At 33.3% G+C, this 15727-nt stretch overlaps 1 protein-coding gene across 50 annotated transcripts in view; it reads left to right on the plus strand.

Annotated features, from left to right (window-relative positions):
* The window catches only part of Ptprd (protein tyrosine phosphatase receptor type D), a 2156260-nt gene that overhangs the window by 524582 nt on the left and 1615951 nt on the right, over positions 1–15727 (plus strand). For all 50 annotated transcript variants that reach the window (XM_048806967.1, XM_048806968.1, XM_048806990.1 and 47 more), the window contains one exon: positions 9205–9275. The gene's annotated coding sequence lies outside the window, so the exon portion shown is untranslated. The remainder of the gene's footprint in view (positions 1–9204; positions 9276–15727) is intronic.

A 15727-nucleotide genomic window follows, 5' to 3' on the forward strand; every position in this document is an offset into this window, starting at 1 on the left:
TAGCATTTCCATACCAGTGATACCAAGAGTGGTGAAGTTTAAAAAGTTGTTTCTTACTCACATTAAATTTTAGTGAATTGTGCAGAGTCTCCAAAATAACAAGGCATATAAGTATTTTCTTCCTTTCTCACTCCTCAATTTTAATGAGAAGTAAATGAAGAATTTTAAATATCTACTCAAAAATGTAATATGCTGTATTTGTAGTCAACTTATTTTTGGTGCATGAAAGGTATATTATTGACCTGCGGATAAAACCATTTTCTATACATAAAATCTAGAGTCTCTTTCTTTTAAGCCTGGTTTTTCCTAGAATTCAATTCTATCGAATTTCACATTTCTATTTGTTTTATTTCTAGCACATTCAAAATTAAAGCTGGAAACTCTTCAAGGATATAGTCTCAGTCTTTCACATAATTTCAAACTGTCTCAAGACATAGCTACATACTTCTCAAAACACAATTTTTGTGTGTGTGGGCATGAAAAAACAAAATGTAATTCACAATAGTTGCTTTTAAAAGCTATTTGCTTTCCCTAGTTACATAATACACTTTTGTGAGCTGTTTAAATGTATCTTTCTTTTACAGAAGCATGTGTTTCTTATGGAAAAATAATATATTTTTATATTCTTGATTTTCAAAAACATTGGAATGCATTTACAATACGGAAAAGGAAAACATTTTTAAACATATCACTCTTCAATGCAAATAGAAATTCTGAAAGAAAAACAATCTCACCCACATTACAGTAAATTTGGTTTGCAAGAAGGTGGAGCTATACAGTAATAGCTTTTAAGCAGATTATCTCATTTTCAAATAGTGCATATTGCACTTTGTGTGAAACTGAGATGGAAGAATACATTTCAATTTGATTAAATACCTTTAAAAGTGAGTTTTAACAGAACTCAATTTAATTTTTCATTTAATACCTTTTTGCTAGACTATTTCATTTTTTCCTCTCTCACTTTAAAAAAAAAAATTCCCTTGTGAGGGAAGAAAATGTTTAAGTCATTTTAGCCTATGACCACTGATTCAGAAAGAAGTTAACTATGTGAGCTCCATAAACAAGCCTGCAGACATCAATTTGTAACCTCTGGTTTCTAAGTAGCTTGCTGGTGGTTCTCTCAACAGCCCGGGGCAGTTTGCTAAATTGAGAGGATCACTAATGCTTATTTTGGAAAAACAAGGGTGGGTAAGCAGTGATTGCATCCCACACTCTTGGTAATGGCAATTAGGTTGTAGTGATTTGGCTGCCAGAGTAATTGGAATTCTCAGTACGAGATTTGGACAGAAGCACATCTGCTCCTAGGACTCCCTATTAGTGTATCTAAAATGCTTTGACCAATTGTTGAAAGTGCTATTATGGCTATTTATTTAAAGCTACTTTCAGAATGCATAAAAACTAGGTGTTCCTAATTCAATGACAGCAATCTGCAACAAAAATGGAAGACCTTTGGGTTTTCTGGTCATCAGTACATTTGCCTGCTTCCATCCACTGAAAGAAAAATACTTGCTCATCTCACTTCTTTCCATAGATGGAGCTTATATTTCTGAATAGAGTTTTGCCAAATATTGAGGTTGCTATTGTCCTTCACTTTTTCGATTCGAGTTGCATTCTCATTTCAAAGCAAAACTACTCATTACTGAAATCAATGTATTTGCCTTTGTCATTTCAATTGCTATATGCTTGAACTAAAAGTTATTTAGGTGAATGGTATTAAAACTTTAGTTTTTTTTTCTTTAGAAAATTAGAAAACTTCAAATTGCTAAACTCAAATTTTAAATTGCACATGCCTCAACGCTTTGTTTTACAAATAGACGTAATGTAATTTTGTTGATCATTTTCATCTTCCAGTGTTGTCCACTCAATATGATGATGTGAAGTGATTTTATCCAGTTTGAGAAATCTATTTAAATTAGAGGAGTAGAACAGGGACAGGGGGATTAGAATTCATCTAGTACCATTCCCTTTTCTCTTGTTCCCTGTCCCTACCAACACCAAATAAAAATACTAAGGGCCAAACTAAGTAACTTTTCTTGGAACATAGACAGAAGTGGCATTTTAACTCAGGAGTTTTAGTTAATAAGTCAAGTGTTCTTTATGTAAGAAAGATTTGGTTTATGTGGAAATTAAAATGTGCCTGATTTGGCAACATCAACCTGGCTCACTTGTGCAACTGTTTCCATTTTTCATTGCAACTTCTATTTTCTTTCTGTATTAACCAGTACAGATGCTAGGGACTTGTAAACATTACATTTTGACAGGCAAAACTCATATAAGCCTTTCTTTTCCATAACATTACTTTGACATAGTATGAAAATAATTCACTCTGGCGATATGGACACTTTGAATGTCTTAGATTTTACATGAGTGATAAATCAAGGTTTTGCTTTCTACTAATTTTCTATTGATGCAAATGAAAATTTTAAATTGTCAAATTACAAATAGGTTGACTACTTTTATTTCATTATTTTTATAGATGATTTCAAAAATTTGGACAATTCAATAATATTTTTCACAATTCAAATTTCTGTCCTTTAAAAAATTAAGCTATGGAGATGAGAAAAGTTTTGTGATAGACAAATGTATGTGTATGCCTTTATCTGTAGCAATTGGAAACAAAGGTAACATTTAGATCAACTATATTTATTTATTTATTTATTTATTTATTTATTTATTTATTTTTGTGGTGCTGGGGATTGAACCCAATCCACTATTTTCATAGTCAAACATTGTTTTACATCTAGACTAATCTTAAACAACAGCAAAGTAAGGTGGAACCAAGGTCAGAGTTTAAAAGTCTATTGTTATCATAGGGGTTTGTGTTAATAGCTATAATTTCTTTTTGTTCAAATTAGTTATACATGACAGTTGACTGCATTTTGACACATCACACATAAATGGAGCATAATTTCTCATTCTTCTGGTTGTACACGATTTAGGATCATACCAGTCTGGTAGTCATATATGCACATAGGGTATTAATGACCAATTTGTTCTATTACTGTTCCTACCCCCCTAGCCCACTCCCTTCTCTCCATTCTGCCTAATCCAAAGTATCTCTATCCTTCCCTACCTCTCCCACTTATTATGACTTAGCATCTGCATATCAGAGAAAATATTTGGCCTTTGCTTTTTTGGGATTGGCTTATTTAACTTACCATGATATTCTAGAGCTCCATCCATTTACCCAAAAATGCTATAAGGCTGAGTAATATCCCATTGAGTACATACAACACAAAGAGGCAAAATTTGCCCCAAGTCATACAGTTAATAAATATTAGATCTCAATAAACTGTCTATAAATGTCACCATTGCACCCGGAAAATGTTTGCCCATTTACATAAATCAGACATCGTGGAATCAATATAGATTTATTTTTTAATTCACCTGTTCTCAAAGAACTATAGTCATTTTCCTAGATTATGGGTACAAAATATTTGTTGTTTCCATTCCTTATAGACCGGAATTTAGTTTAGATCTCATGCAGCATTCAGATTATTTTAAAATTAGGGTTCTATGTTCAGAGACTAATCTTAAACAATAGCAAAGTAAGGTGGAACCAAGGTCAGAGTTTAATGTCTATTGTTATCATAGGGTTTTCTTTATCCATTCATCTGTTGAAGGATACCTGGGTTAGTTCCATAGTTTAGGTATTGTGAGTTGAGCTGCTGTAACTTTGATATGGCTATATCACTGTAGTATGCTGATTTTAAGTCCTTTGATTATAAACCTAGGAGTGGGATTGCTGGGCCAAATGGTTGTTCTATTCCAAGTTTTCTAAGGAATCCCCATACTGCTTGCCATAATAGTTGAACCAATTTGCAGTCCCACCAGCAATGTAGGAGTGTACCTTTTTCCCTACATCCTCTCCAAAATTTATTGTTGCTCAAAATTTATTGTTGTTAATTGCCATTGTGACTGGAGTAGGATGAAATCTTAGAGTAGTTTTGATTTGCATTTTTCTAATTGCTAGGAATATAGAACCCTAAGTTTAAAATAATCTGAATGCTGCATGGAGATCTAAACTAGATTCACGTCTATATGGAATGGATACAACAAATATTTTGTATTCATAATCTAGGAAAATGACTATAGTTCTTTGAGAACAGGTGAATAAAACAATAAATCTAGATTGATTCCATGGTGTCTGATTTATGTAAATGGGCAAACATTTGGGGGGTACAATGGTGACGTTTATAGACAGTTTATTGAGATCTAATATTTATTAACTATATGACTTGGGGCAAATTTTGCCTCTTTTTTGGGGGAGGATACCTGGGATTGAACTCAGGGGCACTCAACCACTGAAGCACATCCCCAGTCCTATTTTTGCATTTTTTAAATTTAGAGACAGGGTCTCACTGAGTTGCTTAGCACTTTCCTTTTACTTAAGCTGGCTTTGAACTGGTGATCCTCCTGCCTCAGCCTCCCAAGCCTCTAGAATTAGAGGCATGCTCCAGGGTGCCTGGAAAATTTTACCTCTTTAAACATAGTATCTTCATCTTCAAAATGGTGATAATATTAATATTTCCCTGTGAGATTCTAGGGTAACTCAATGTGGTATGTGTCAGATACAGAGTACTCAATAAATGCTATCTATTGTATTATTTACTGAGAAAATGCAAGAGTCAATGAGTACAATAATGGTGACTTAATATTTTCACAAATTGGATTGGGGTATCTTTGAGATATCCAAGTAGAAATGTTAAATAGTAAGTCTGATATACCAATTTAGAAGCTAAATATATATATTTGGGATCTTTCAGTAATAGGTTATGATTGAAATGGATTTATGTGAAGGCATTATAAGCTGTGTTATAGAATTAAAAGTAAAAAGTGTCAAGAATGAAGTTCTTGAGACACATGTGGAAAATTAACTAAGAAGGAATAAACAGGGAGGAAAAGAGCTAGATAAAAGTATCTTGGATCAGGGAAGAAGTTTTAATATTATAACAATAGTCAGTAGAACCAAATGTTAGATAAAACAAAATATGTTTAAATCTGTGTTGGAATGGCCAATATGGAGGTCATTATAAATTTCAGATACTTAAATACTGGTAGAATGAATGACTAATAAAGTAAATAAGGGGTGATGAGAAGGTTTGGAGGTAGAGCAGATGAAGGTAAACCACTTCTGGACAAAGTATGACTAAAAATGAATGAAGAAATGGCATAACTGTGTATCAAGCAAGCCCAGAAGGGTTTGTTTTGTTTTTATTTTAAGATGATATATTTGAGCTGTTGAAAATATGTTTCCATGGGGTTATTTTTTAGAAATTAAAACTCAACTTAAGAAATCACATTTTGTATGCCACACAAATGACATACTTTCCAACAAAATGAAGATTGTTGTTTTTGCAAACATTAGTGGTCAATTCATGTGGGAAAATATGAGTTGACAAAGTTATCCTTTAAATCTAAAGTGAATGTGTCAGTTTCCCAGTTCAAAAAATATTTCTGCCCTTGGTGGAATCCTGTCAAAATTGTGTGCACGTGTGGTATTTGTGTTTCCTGCTATTTGATAGCTACAAGCTCCAGTCACATTTTAGGATAGGCTATCATCTGACTGTGATTCTTAAGTGCTAATAAATTGTATAAGCAAATGGGCCTCAGAATGTTTATCCGGTTTATCAGTCAAATCTGTCAGTGAATTAAGCATGGTGGCTAACACTCTGGTCACTATTTAGCTGTCAACAAGCTACTATTTGTGTGTCTAAGATGTCAAGGAGAAAAGGAATCAAACAGGCCTTAGAAATCAGAGATGCCAGTAATATATGCACACTGTCAGCCTAACCTTCCCTGATTCCTATCAAAAGAATTAGTAAATTAGTGTCTTTCTTTGAAATACCTAATACTGCAATTATTTGGGAAATATGCAGTGTGAGTAGCAGTGGGTGTACCGCCAGATGCCAATGCTGAATTTCTAACACAGAAGGTTATTTTAGACTGATAGGCCAGCAGGAATCTGAAATGATCCTTGGTAAGGAATACTCCATTCCATGATTTAGAAAAACTCATATATCCTCCTAACTTTTAAACAAAGGACAAGCTAGACTTTCTGTTTCCTGATCAAGGGCCAAAGTTACTGTTTAAAGCATGATCTCCTGCCATTATTTACTCACTTTTCTTTTTCGTGCCCCAGTTTTGGAGAAAGTAAATTGCCATTATTAATCAGGGAACCATTAGTAGGGAACTCGGGCTGTCCAAGTTGGGAAACAGAAGATTTGGAATGAAGGAAATAGACTGTCAGATTATCTGGAGTTGTTAACTAGCAGGAAGGTGAGACTGCAAGAAAGCTGAAGTCACAGATGTCCAGATGGAAGGTCTTTACAGGAGACAGCCCTGGAGTCAATCTGGAGAGGGGAGTCAGAGCAAGGAAGCTGAGGCAGAATGGGGGAGGAAGAAAGGGTTATAGGCAAGAACTTATGCCAAAGGAATAATTTAGAGGAAGGAGCAGAGGTTTGATCATTGGCGGTTTATATAAGAAAAATAGAATTCCAGTAAGCTATACTTAACTTTAGTTTTAATTATGAATTGATGACAATGGTTTGCATGATTATTTTTATGATCTTTTATGAATGCATTCATAAAAGGCATTCATATATATCTTTTCATTTATAGGTGGATTTTATTAGGTAATGCACATTTAACATCTTTTCACAAAATTATTTTAAAAGGACTAAAAGACTTTCAAGAGACCTACATATCTTTATCTTTTTATTTTTCCTATAATTGTAGACCCTTGTAACTTTCAGAAACTCCCTTTTATATATAATCAATTTTGTAATTAGAGCAGAAGGCAAACTTTAATCTTTTTTTGCTTTCCCCCAATGCTACATGTCCCCTTAATTGCTACTGTTTATAACATATTTTATAGTCAGGTTTGGTGTTCAAAGAATTAAGTCAGTGAGGACAGGAAAGAATTTCATTTGTGATATTATTGAAACTTTCAAAAATGACCAGTATATAATGAAGGTGGTAAATTAGCTTCTAAATTTATAATGGCAAAATTTATGTAAGTTACAGATTTAACCAAAATAGGTTTTTTTTTTCCTTGACATAACACATTTGCTCCTGTGTGTGTGTGTGTGTTTGTCTGTGTGTAAGAGTCTGTTATTCACCTCTTCCTGTGAAAGCTAAAAGCAAAATACAAATTGCCAGACAATGAAAACAGAAAAAATGAAACGAAACAACAGGAAATATAGCTTCAAAAAGCAGAGGAAGTATCCAAGTTTAGGCTATCTGCATTGGAGTTAGAACCCTACCAGTTTACCGACTAAGAGATTTGGGGCAAGTAACTAAAATTCTCTTTGCCTCAGATTCTCATCTAAAAAGAAGAAAAATCAACAACAGTACCTTGTACCTCATTGGGTTGCTGTGAAGATTAACATAATGCATATAATGCATCTGGTACATGGTAACTACTCAATAAATGTTATTTTGCTTAAATTCTAAAAACTTCACCAGAAGGTTACAGCAGAACCTTTTCAAAATTTTAACATTATTCATTAAACAAATGTAAAAGGAAGTAGTTCTAATTTAGCTTCTTTTAGGCCTTTGCAATAATTATTTGTCAAATTATCCAGAATAATATTTTCTTCCTTCTATCATGCTATATTATCATTATTCATTGTATATATGTATCAAGTTATCACACTTTAGTCACTAAATATGAATAACAATTATGTATCAACTAAAAAATCCATCATAAAAATTATAACATCATTTTGTACTACTTAAATATATACAGATGTGATTTGTCAATATATATTTTAAAAATTTTAAAAGAGCCAATGTTTCTTCCTTTCAAAACCAAAGTCATTGCTTGGTGAATCAATGGATACTTTAGACATGAACATGTAGCCTTAAGATTCTCCAAATATACTTTCTCTCTCTGTCTATTAATGTGGTCATATATATATATATATATATATATATATATATATATATATATATAGAGAGAGAGAGAGAGAGAGAGAGAGAGAGAGAGAGAGAGTCATACATGTGGATATATAGATATATATATATATCTCCCTTGCTCTGTAGTCAAAATTTTATTAGATTTTAAATACATAGAGGATATCGAACAAGATTGCTGAACTAAAACAATATTACAGGAAATATGGCAAATATATAAAAATATAAAAAACACATGATGAAACACATGCTAGTATTAGAACAGGCCTATGAGTACAATAGAAATTCACAAGGAATTATAGCTTCCTAGATTTGGTGAGATTAGAACTTCATTTGGAAAGAATGAGGTGCATTTGAATAAGGAGCAAATGAACATTGTAGGAAGAAAGAAACCTCAGAATCTCAGATGCATGATGGAAAGGGAAACAATGTGGGGAATCATAGTGAACTCTAAAACCTCATTTCTTTATTATCAATGATTGGCAGAGAGTTGGAGTCCTTTTTGGACCCCAGAAGCAAATGATCAGTCTGATCATTAAGCAGTTGATGGGATCGCCAGCTTTTTGTAACCCAATTCAAATTATCTTCTCCTAAATGTGTGATTTTATGTGAAATATTTAATTACAGGTGACTTTTCTCTAAGTTGTACTTAGAGAATATTCAGATATTCAGCTGTTAACATGTATTCTCTGTCCCGGCATATGAAAGAATGTTGTTACATATTATTTAACTTAGTTGTGACCTTGGATGTTTTATGTTTTCTACTTTGCTATTGATTGAAAAGTCGCCAACTGTCATAGGGTACCACAGTTGCCTGGATGTGGAAATTGAACTCTGTAGATAATAATCATAATTTAATAGACTTCATGGTTTATGACAGTAACAAAAAAATCTGGATAATCAGACTTTGGTTATTTTCTTATATAATACAGAAAAACAAAGACAAATTTTCAGGTCTCATACTTAAAATTCATATTGTGCTTTTATAAAGTTAATTGTCAGATAAAGAAAAAGGTTATTGGTTGATTAACAAAGGAATGTTCTATGACATAGATTTATATTAGAGAAATATTTTAATATTATATATATTCTTTAAATATTATGGGCTTTAATACTTACATCAATGAACTAATACAGACTCCCATTTAAGCATTAATTTATCATTTCTCCAATGTGTAAAATGCCAATTTTTACTGCTCTTTTTCATCATACCAACTGATTTAAATTTGACATAATTTAACTGCCAGAAAATGTGAATTAAAAGGTGTCTCTCATTTTCTCTTCCAGGGAAATCTTGAGGAGTTTGACACTTTTCATCCTCCAGCCATTCATCATTTTGTGGGGGAGGCTACACATTGGTGAGTCTCACTTATTCAAATTTCTCTCTTTAATGTCTATGACAGAATTGTAATGTAGAACAAAAATTATAGAGATGTCAGTATTGTTGCTTAACTAATTACACAATGGTTTTTAAATAGCAAAATCATAATATCATGGTTTTGCTTTTTTTCAAAATTTCCTAGAAATAGAAGCTCTACTAAAACCTATAGAGGTAAAATTCAAGTTATATAATGTGATAAAAAACTAATAACTTTTAATTCTAAAATTGAGCAACATTGCTTATAGCTGTTGTTTAGGATATTATATTTATTGACACCTTGGATCCCAAACCACAGTTAATAAGCATCCATGAAAAGTTCTGAAGTTACAATCCCATAAGCGTTAGTAAATCCTACCAATATCTTAAATACATAATAGTTATTTTGCATATTAAATTGAAATTTAATGTTAAGCACTTATTATAGTTGAATTTTATGCTGTAAAAAAATCTGTAGCTTTTTATGTTTCAGTATATTGTGTCTCTGTTATCTGTAAATAACATCAATACACTCTGATATAATATTTCTGAACAAACCCCATCCCCACTAACCTACTCCCTGACTCATTTATTCTGGAACACATAGGTGTGCATACACACACACACACACACACACTCATATTCTCCTTAATGTTGTAAGTATCATATGAGGCTACCTTTATTTTGTACTTTCCCAATTAATTTAAACCACAGTTGCAGAGGCACATTTCATCTTCAGTTCTGATCACCAGAACCTTCAGATGGAATAGTCCTTCAATTAAAAATGCTAAATCTCCACTCAAATGTGTGCACACTGTTAATCAAGTAAATTTACTATTATATTTACAGATAAATAGAAGTAAAACTATAAAATGCACACAATGGAAATTTTAAAAGATGCAATACAAATAGATCTGTGCAGAAATTAGAATTCTGGGAACCTCAGTTCTAAAAATCCTCTGATTATTCCTGCTTTTTATCAACTACTCTAAGATATACCCTTCACTCAAAGACTCTTCAAAAACTTATTTTGAGTATAAGATTGAACAAATGTACTACATGCTGCAAGGCAGTGAGTGTGCTTTTACATTCATACATAAAATGTACACGTGAAAGTGGTTGATATGGACAAGATTATTTGAATGAAGAGTTTGAAGAAGTTTGGAGCAGCAACAGAAATCTTATCTCAATATTCCTCTTCTTGAAAGTTTAGGGAGTAAGAGAATTTCAAAGGTGTTTGTTATGGAGAATTAAATGGTCAAATAAATAGGAAAGATAACTCATATCATAGGGATATCTCCAATATTACTTTTCATCATTGAATTTTATCATCTCTTAGTTATGAATAACTTTACTTTTTTTCTCAATGGGATCCTCAGTGTTGGGCTATCAGGTATGATACTACAAAGAGAAAAGAGGATAATTAAATGGTTATAGGAAAATGCCATTTAACCTAGTTGTTTCTGCATGTGACAATTCTATAAGAATCGTTTTTCATAGTGCATCAAATAACTTCCTTTGACTGTTAAATATAAAGAGTTCCCTATTCTTACTCTACAACAGGGGCTCACAATGAGTCACTCCTTTGTGCAAATCTAAACTAGGCAGGTGCCAAATTTAGGACATTCCAGACCAGCCAGATTCCATTAAATCTTTAATCTAAAAACAGTGTTGCTGGATTTGGGGCACACTTGTAATCACAGCAACTTGGGAGACTGACGCAGGTGGGTTGCAAGTTTGAGATGAGCCTCAGCAACATAGCCAGGCCATAAGTAACTTAGTGAGACACTTTTGTCTCAAAAAATAAATAAAATAAAATAAAATGAGCTGGGGATATAGCTGAATGGTTAAGGCCCCTGGGTTCAATCACCAGCGCAAAATTTTTAAAAATTGCTAATTGCAGATTCCACTATTTGGGACTTCCTGTCATTCAAAACCTAATACTGCTGGACCAATCTGAAATGTTCTGGTTATACAGAAACCATTTTTCCACATTTTTTTCTTAAAAACCTCTCATACTTTGCTGAAATGCAAATGAATTATTTCCAAACCATTCCTTTAATTTATCAAATAAATATATAAAATGAGGTTCTCATAGAATAGCCATGAATCCTTAGGATTCTTATTGACATAGCTTTCATAACAGACCACTCAGTTGACTGATAATTTATTTAAATTCAATCATATTCCAGAGATAAATTTCTGCCTCACCAAAACACATATGTTATAGACTTTGTCCTTTGGAAAATATACTTACAGCTTGACATTAGATTCTCTATAGTTGGGCCTTAGAAATTGTCCATGACATCCCTCTAGAGAAAAATTAAGAGTAGCAGATTAATCAATTTTGCTGTTATGTTTTCTTGGTAGTCAACCACCTGACAAACATGTTTGAGTTGCCTGCTGCTTAATATATATACATAAAATCCAAATAAAGTTAGTTTGGTATCTTCTCAGAACATGATGAACATTTAAACAGCTTTGTACTCAAGGTTCAAGGTTACTGGTGAAAAAAAAAATCACAAAGTATAGAGTCCAAGGATGAGAATAAGCTGGGATGCAGATGGAACACTTTGAGTGGTTTGGCTTCCCACTAAATAGTCCTATTGATTAAACCTTCAATATTTTCTCAGGTGGAATTTCCCTAATGGAGTGGATAACCGAAGTGCACTCCCTTCTTGCCTTTACCCGCAACCATACACTTAATATACCTTCTACTTTCCCAGATATCCCTCCCAGGAGTTAGCATTCATGCAGTCACTTCTTAAGTTTCTTCTCTTTTCAGTCGATACCTTTCATGGTTGAAGTCATCTATTCTTGTAGTTTCAAAGATGATTTATAGCTTGTGACATTCAAATCAATATGTCCTCCTAACATCTCATTCCTGAGAAACAAATCAACATATCTATTTAGTAGCACATTAGTTTCTTGGCTTCAAACATATTAAAATTGAACTCCCGGTGTTTTCCCATAAAACTTTTGTTCTTTCCATTCCTATGGATTGAAGAACCATCTCCCCAGTTTCCCCAAAAGAAACTTGAAAAATGTTTCTGATTCCTCTCATGCTTTCTCAAATGCTTATCAATTCATGAAACGGAGTCAATCTCACATGCGAACAGACAGGAAATGTAATAGGAAATGCAATTAAATATATTTTAAGCCATGTTTGAAATGCTTCAGTGGAAATCAAATCCATTAGGTTGAATAAAGTAACCATCCTAGACTAAAACAAGAAGAAAAAGGTAATTCTTAAATATTTTACCATTTAGCTTAGTATATTCTTTTGGAAATGTCAATCTCTTTAATAATTTATTTCAGGATTTTCTCACACATATGCATAGTAACCCTCTATTTCCACATTTCAGATTTAACTAACCACAGATTGAAAATATTTGGGGGGGGGATTGCATGTATACTATGTACAAATGTTTTTGTTCTTGTCATTCTCTAAATAGTACAGCATAACAACTATTTGCATAGCATTTACTATGTAATAGAAATTATAAGTAATCTAAAGATGATTTAAAGGTATACAGGAAGATATTTGTATGCTATATGCAAATATTATGTTATTTTGTGTGAAGAACTTTATCATCTGTGGATTCTACTATTTACAAGTGGTCCTGGAGCCAATATTGAGGATACTGAGGGACAACTGTGTATATACCTTCACAAAGTCTTTGTATCATACCACATAACCCTGACAAGATCAATGCTCAGAATCTTCCAACATATGATAATATCAGTGAGAATAAAGTTATGTTCCATATATCCTCATAACAATTCTTCCACATATGGTGATCAAAATATGTATGTTTTTCCTCTTACCCTTTTAAAGTTAATAATATATTAGACCTCATTACATTTAACAAAATGTTAATTATGTTTTGGTATTCTTATATGCAAAATTAACATGAATGAAATAGTGTTTAATTCTTATGTGTCTTTCTCCATGTCATCGGGCATTTTTATGAAGTAGGGCAGCATTGCTTTCCTGATGCTTGAATCCTTATGCTTTTATCATAAATAGTTTTTTTGAATAACATAAGGAAAGTTCCCATCCATTCACTCAATATACAGTTTAATAACTAGAAAAGAAACCTTGATTACTTTCAGATATCTGATAAAATAAAATTGGTCATTCATATCATGTTTCAAATTCTATTTATTTATAGAAGACCTTTTTTCCATCAATTGTGCTTATTTTCAGGAATCTGACTATATATTCCTATCAATGGCCAGAGGGAACTGAATTAATAAAAGGAATTACCCCTTTTTATTTATTCTACCAAGGCCAAGTCTCCAGAGGAATGCTTCATTATTGCAGACAATACATTCCCTGGTTTGCTGGCTGGGTTTAATGGGATGTTAGAATCGATCGGACCTATTTCTCTGTCACCTGAGAAGCACTGTAGGTTTTGTGGTATGTTGCAGTTTCATATTCTTCTCACATCTTTTTTTGAAATTTGACATTGCTAAACCAAATGTCTTCCTTGCTTATGTGACCACAATTTCCTTTTTCTGAGGAAATAGTTCTTGTAAATGTGTAATGTAACTGGAATCCGAGCCCACCACGACTGGTTGTGTCAGTCGTGACAAATAATATTGTGTATTGTAAGAAATACACTGAAAGTGTGAGGAGGCTGACTTGCACATTTGCAATCAATTAGCCATGCTACACTACCATGAAAACAGCGCCCCCTTGTGAAGATAGGCTTACTGCAACTACTACAGGGAATATGCATATACTGCAGGTTAAAATTTAAAAAGCAGGTTTATGCTTTTTAACCATTTTCTTTTTTTTCATTTATTTATTTTAATTGGTTCTTTTTAGTTGTACATGACAATAGAATCCATTGTGTTTTAAAATTCACTCTATCAGGATAGTCATGTCCCTACTCCTTGAAAAATGAGGGCAAGCTCCTTGGCTTTTCTGTGACTTAGATGCTAAAAAACTGCTCACCATGTGCCAGGTAAGGTGGCATATGCCTATGATACCAGTAGCTCAGGAGGCTGAAGCAGGATGATTGCGAGTTCAAACCCAGCCTTGAGCAACTGTGAGGCCCTAAGCAACTCACGGAGACCCCGTCTCTAATAAAATGTTTTTAAAAAGGGTTAGGGATGCGGCTCAGTGGTAAAGCACCCCGGGTTCAAACTGAGGTACCAAAAAAAAAGTGCTTACCATCATTTCAAGTCTTTAAAACACAGTGTCAATTCATATCCATCCCATGGTTACTTCATATTGAGATCTCTCTTTTCTGCCAGTAGTCCAGGAGAGATGGAGTGATCGCCTCCTTTTCCTCTCTGTTCAAGCATTACAGCATTCTTACTCCACAGCTTGCCAAAGTCAGTTTCAGAATGTCTACCTTTGGGGCATGGTGAGAGAGAAAAAGACTGGGCAGCAGAAAAGTTCTAGTTGATCATACTGGACTGAACTGGAAAGTATTTAAAGTTGCTATTTTCTTGGCAGTACTCTGTGGTTTCTTCAGAAACACCATCCATCAGTCTCCGGGGATATATTAAAGTAGGTCATGTGTGCCAAGGGTCAACCATCCGAGGCTCACTGATAAACTTTCCTTAGCACTGAGCATCCTGCTTACCTCTAGTTTCTCTTTCTTTGGATCTGTCCTTGCCTGCCTGTTCTCCTCCTTTTTAGGTTCCTTTTTCATCTTTTATATTTCTCAATTAGTGAGGTTGAAATGTTCCCCAAAGTGTAGCATAGGTATTTAATCCTCCACATGGTCTCCTTAGAGTCTTTCTCCCTTGATTTGGAATGATTAAGTCAGACTTTAAAGGTCAGAGGAGGAGAGTCTCATAGCACATTCCTCTCTAGGGAAGTTTTCAAATATTCAACTTCTTATTTTCTCAAAGCAAGTGAGAGATTTAAAAGTTACCTAAATTTCAAAAGTTTCTAAAATTTATCTAAAAGTTGACTCTCCTTTAGAATGTGCTCAGCCAAACATCCATTCTAAATCTTACATGCAACACAAAAGTCTGGAAGGAATGAGAGATATCTCATGACCAGCTTTTGTAAAAGCTAATAAGACCTGCTCAGATCTGGCTGTTAAATACTTGGAAATGTAAATATATTCAAATATGCATACATTGATTTTTATTGTTCTCAGGTGAAATTGCTTAATTATTATAAAACTTCAAAATTTCTTGAAGTATTTGTAAAAAAGTGGAAATGTTTACGTGGATCAGAGATGAAACACTTGGGATTGGTGAATTGAGACATCTGGTTTACAGTGCTGAATATAATACAGCATTTTAACATTCTTTGAAGTATCACATTATGAGAGTTCATTATACAATTACTTTAAAAGTGTTATATTTGTGTAGTTATAGGTGATTCATAGTTTAAGGGCTATTTTCTCAAGACACCAGATATTCATATGGAGCAATAAACAGAGTAAACAACAAATAGAAATTCTTTGTGGGGAAAGCTACCTT

This window comes from Marmota marmota, unplaced genomic scaffold (assembly GCF_001458135.2).
Source record: "Marmota marmota marmota unplaced genomic scaffold, marMar, whole genome shotgun sequence".
Classification (NCBI taxonomy): domain Eukaryota; kingdom Metazoa; phylum Chordata; class Mammalia; order Rodentia; family Sciuridae; genus Marmota; species Marmota marmota.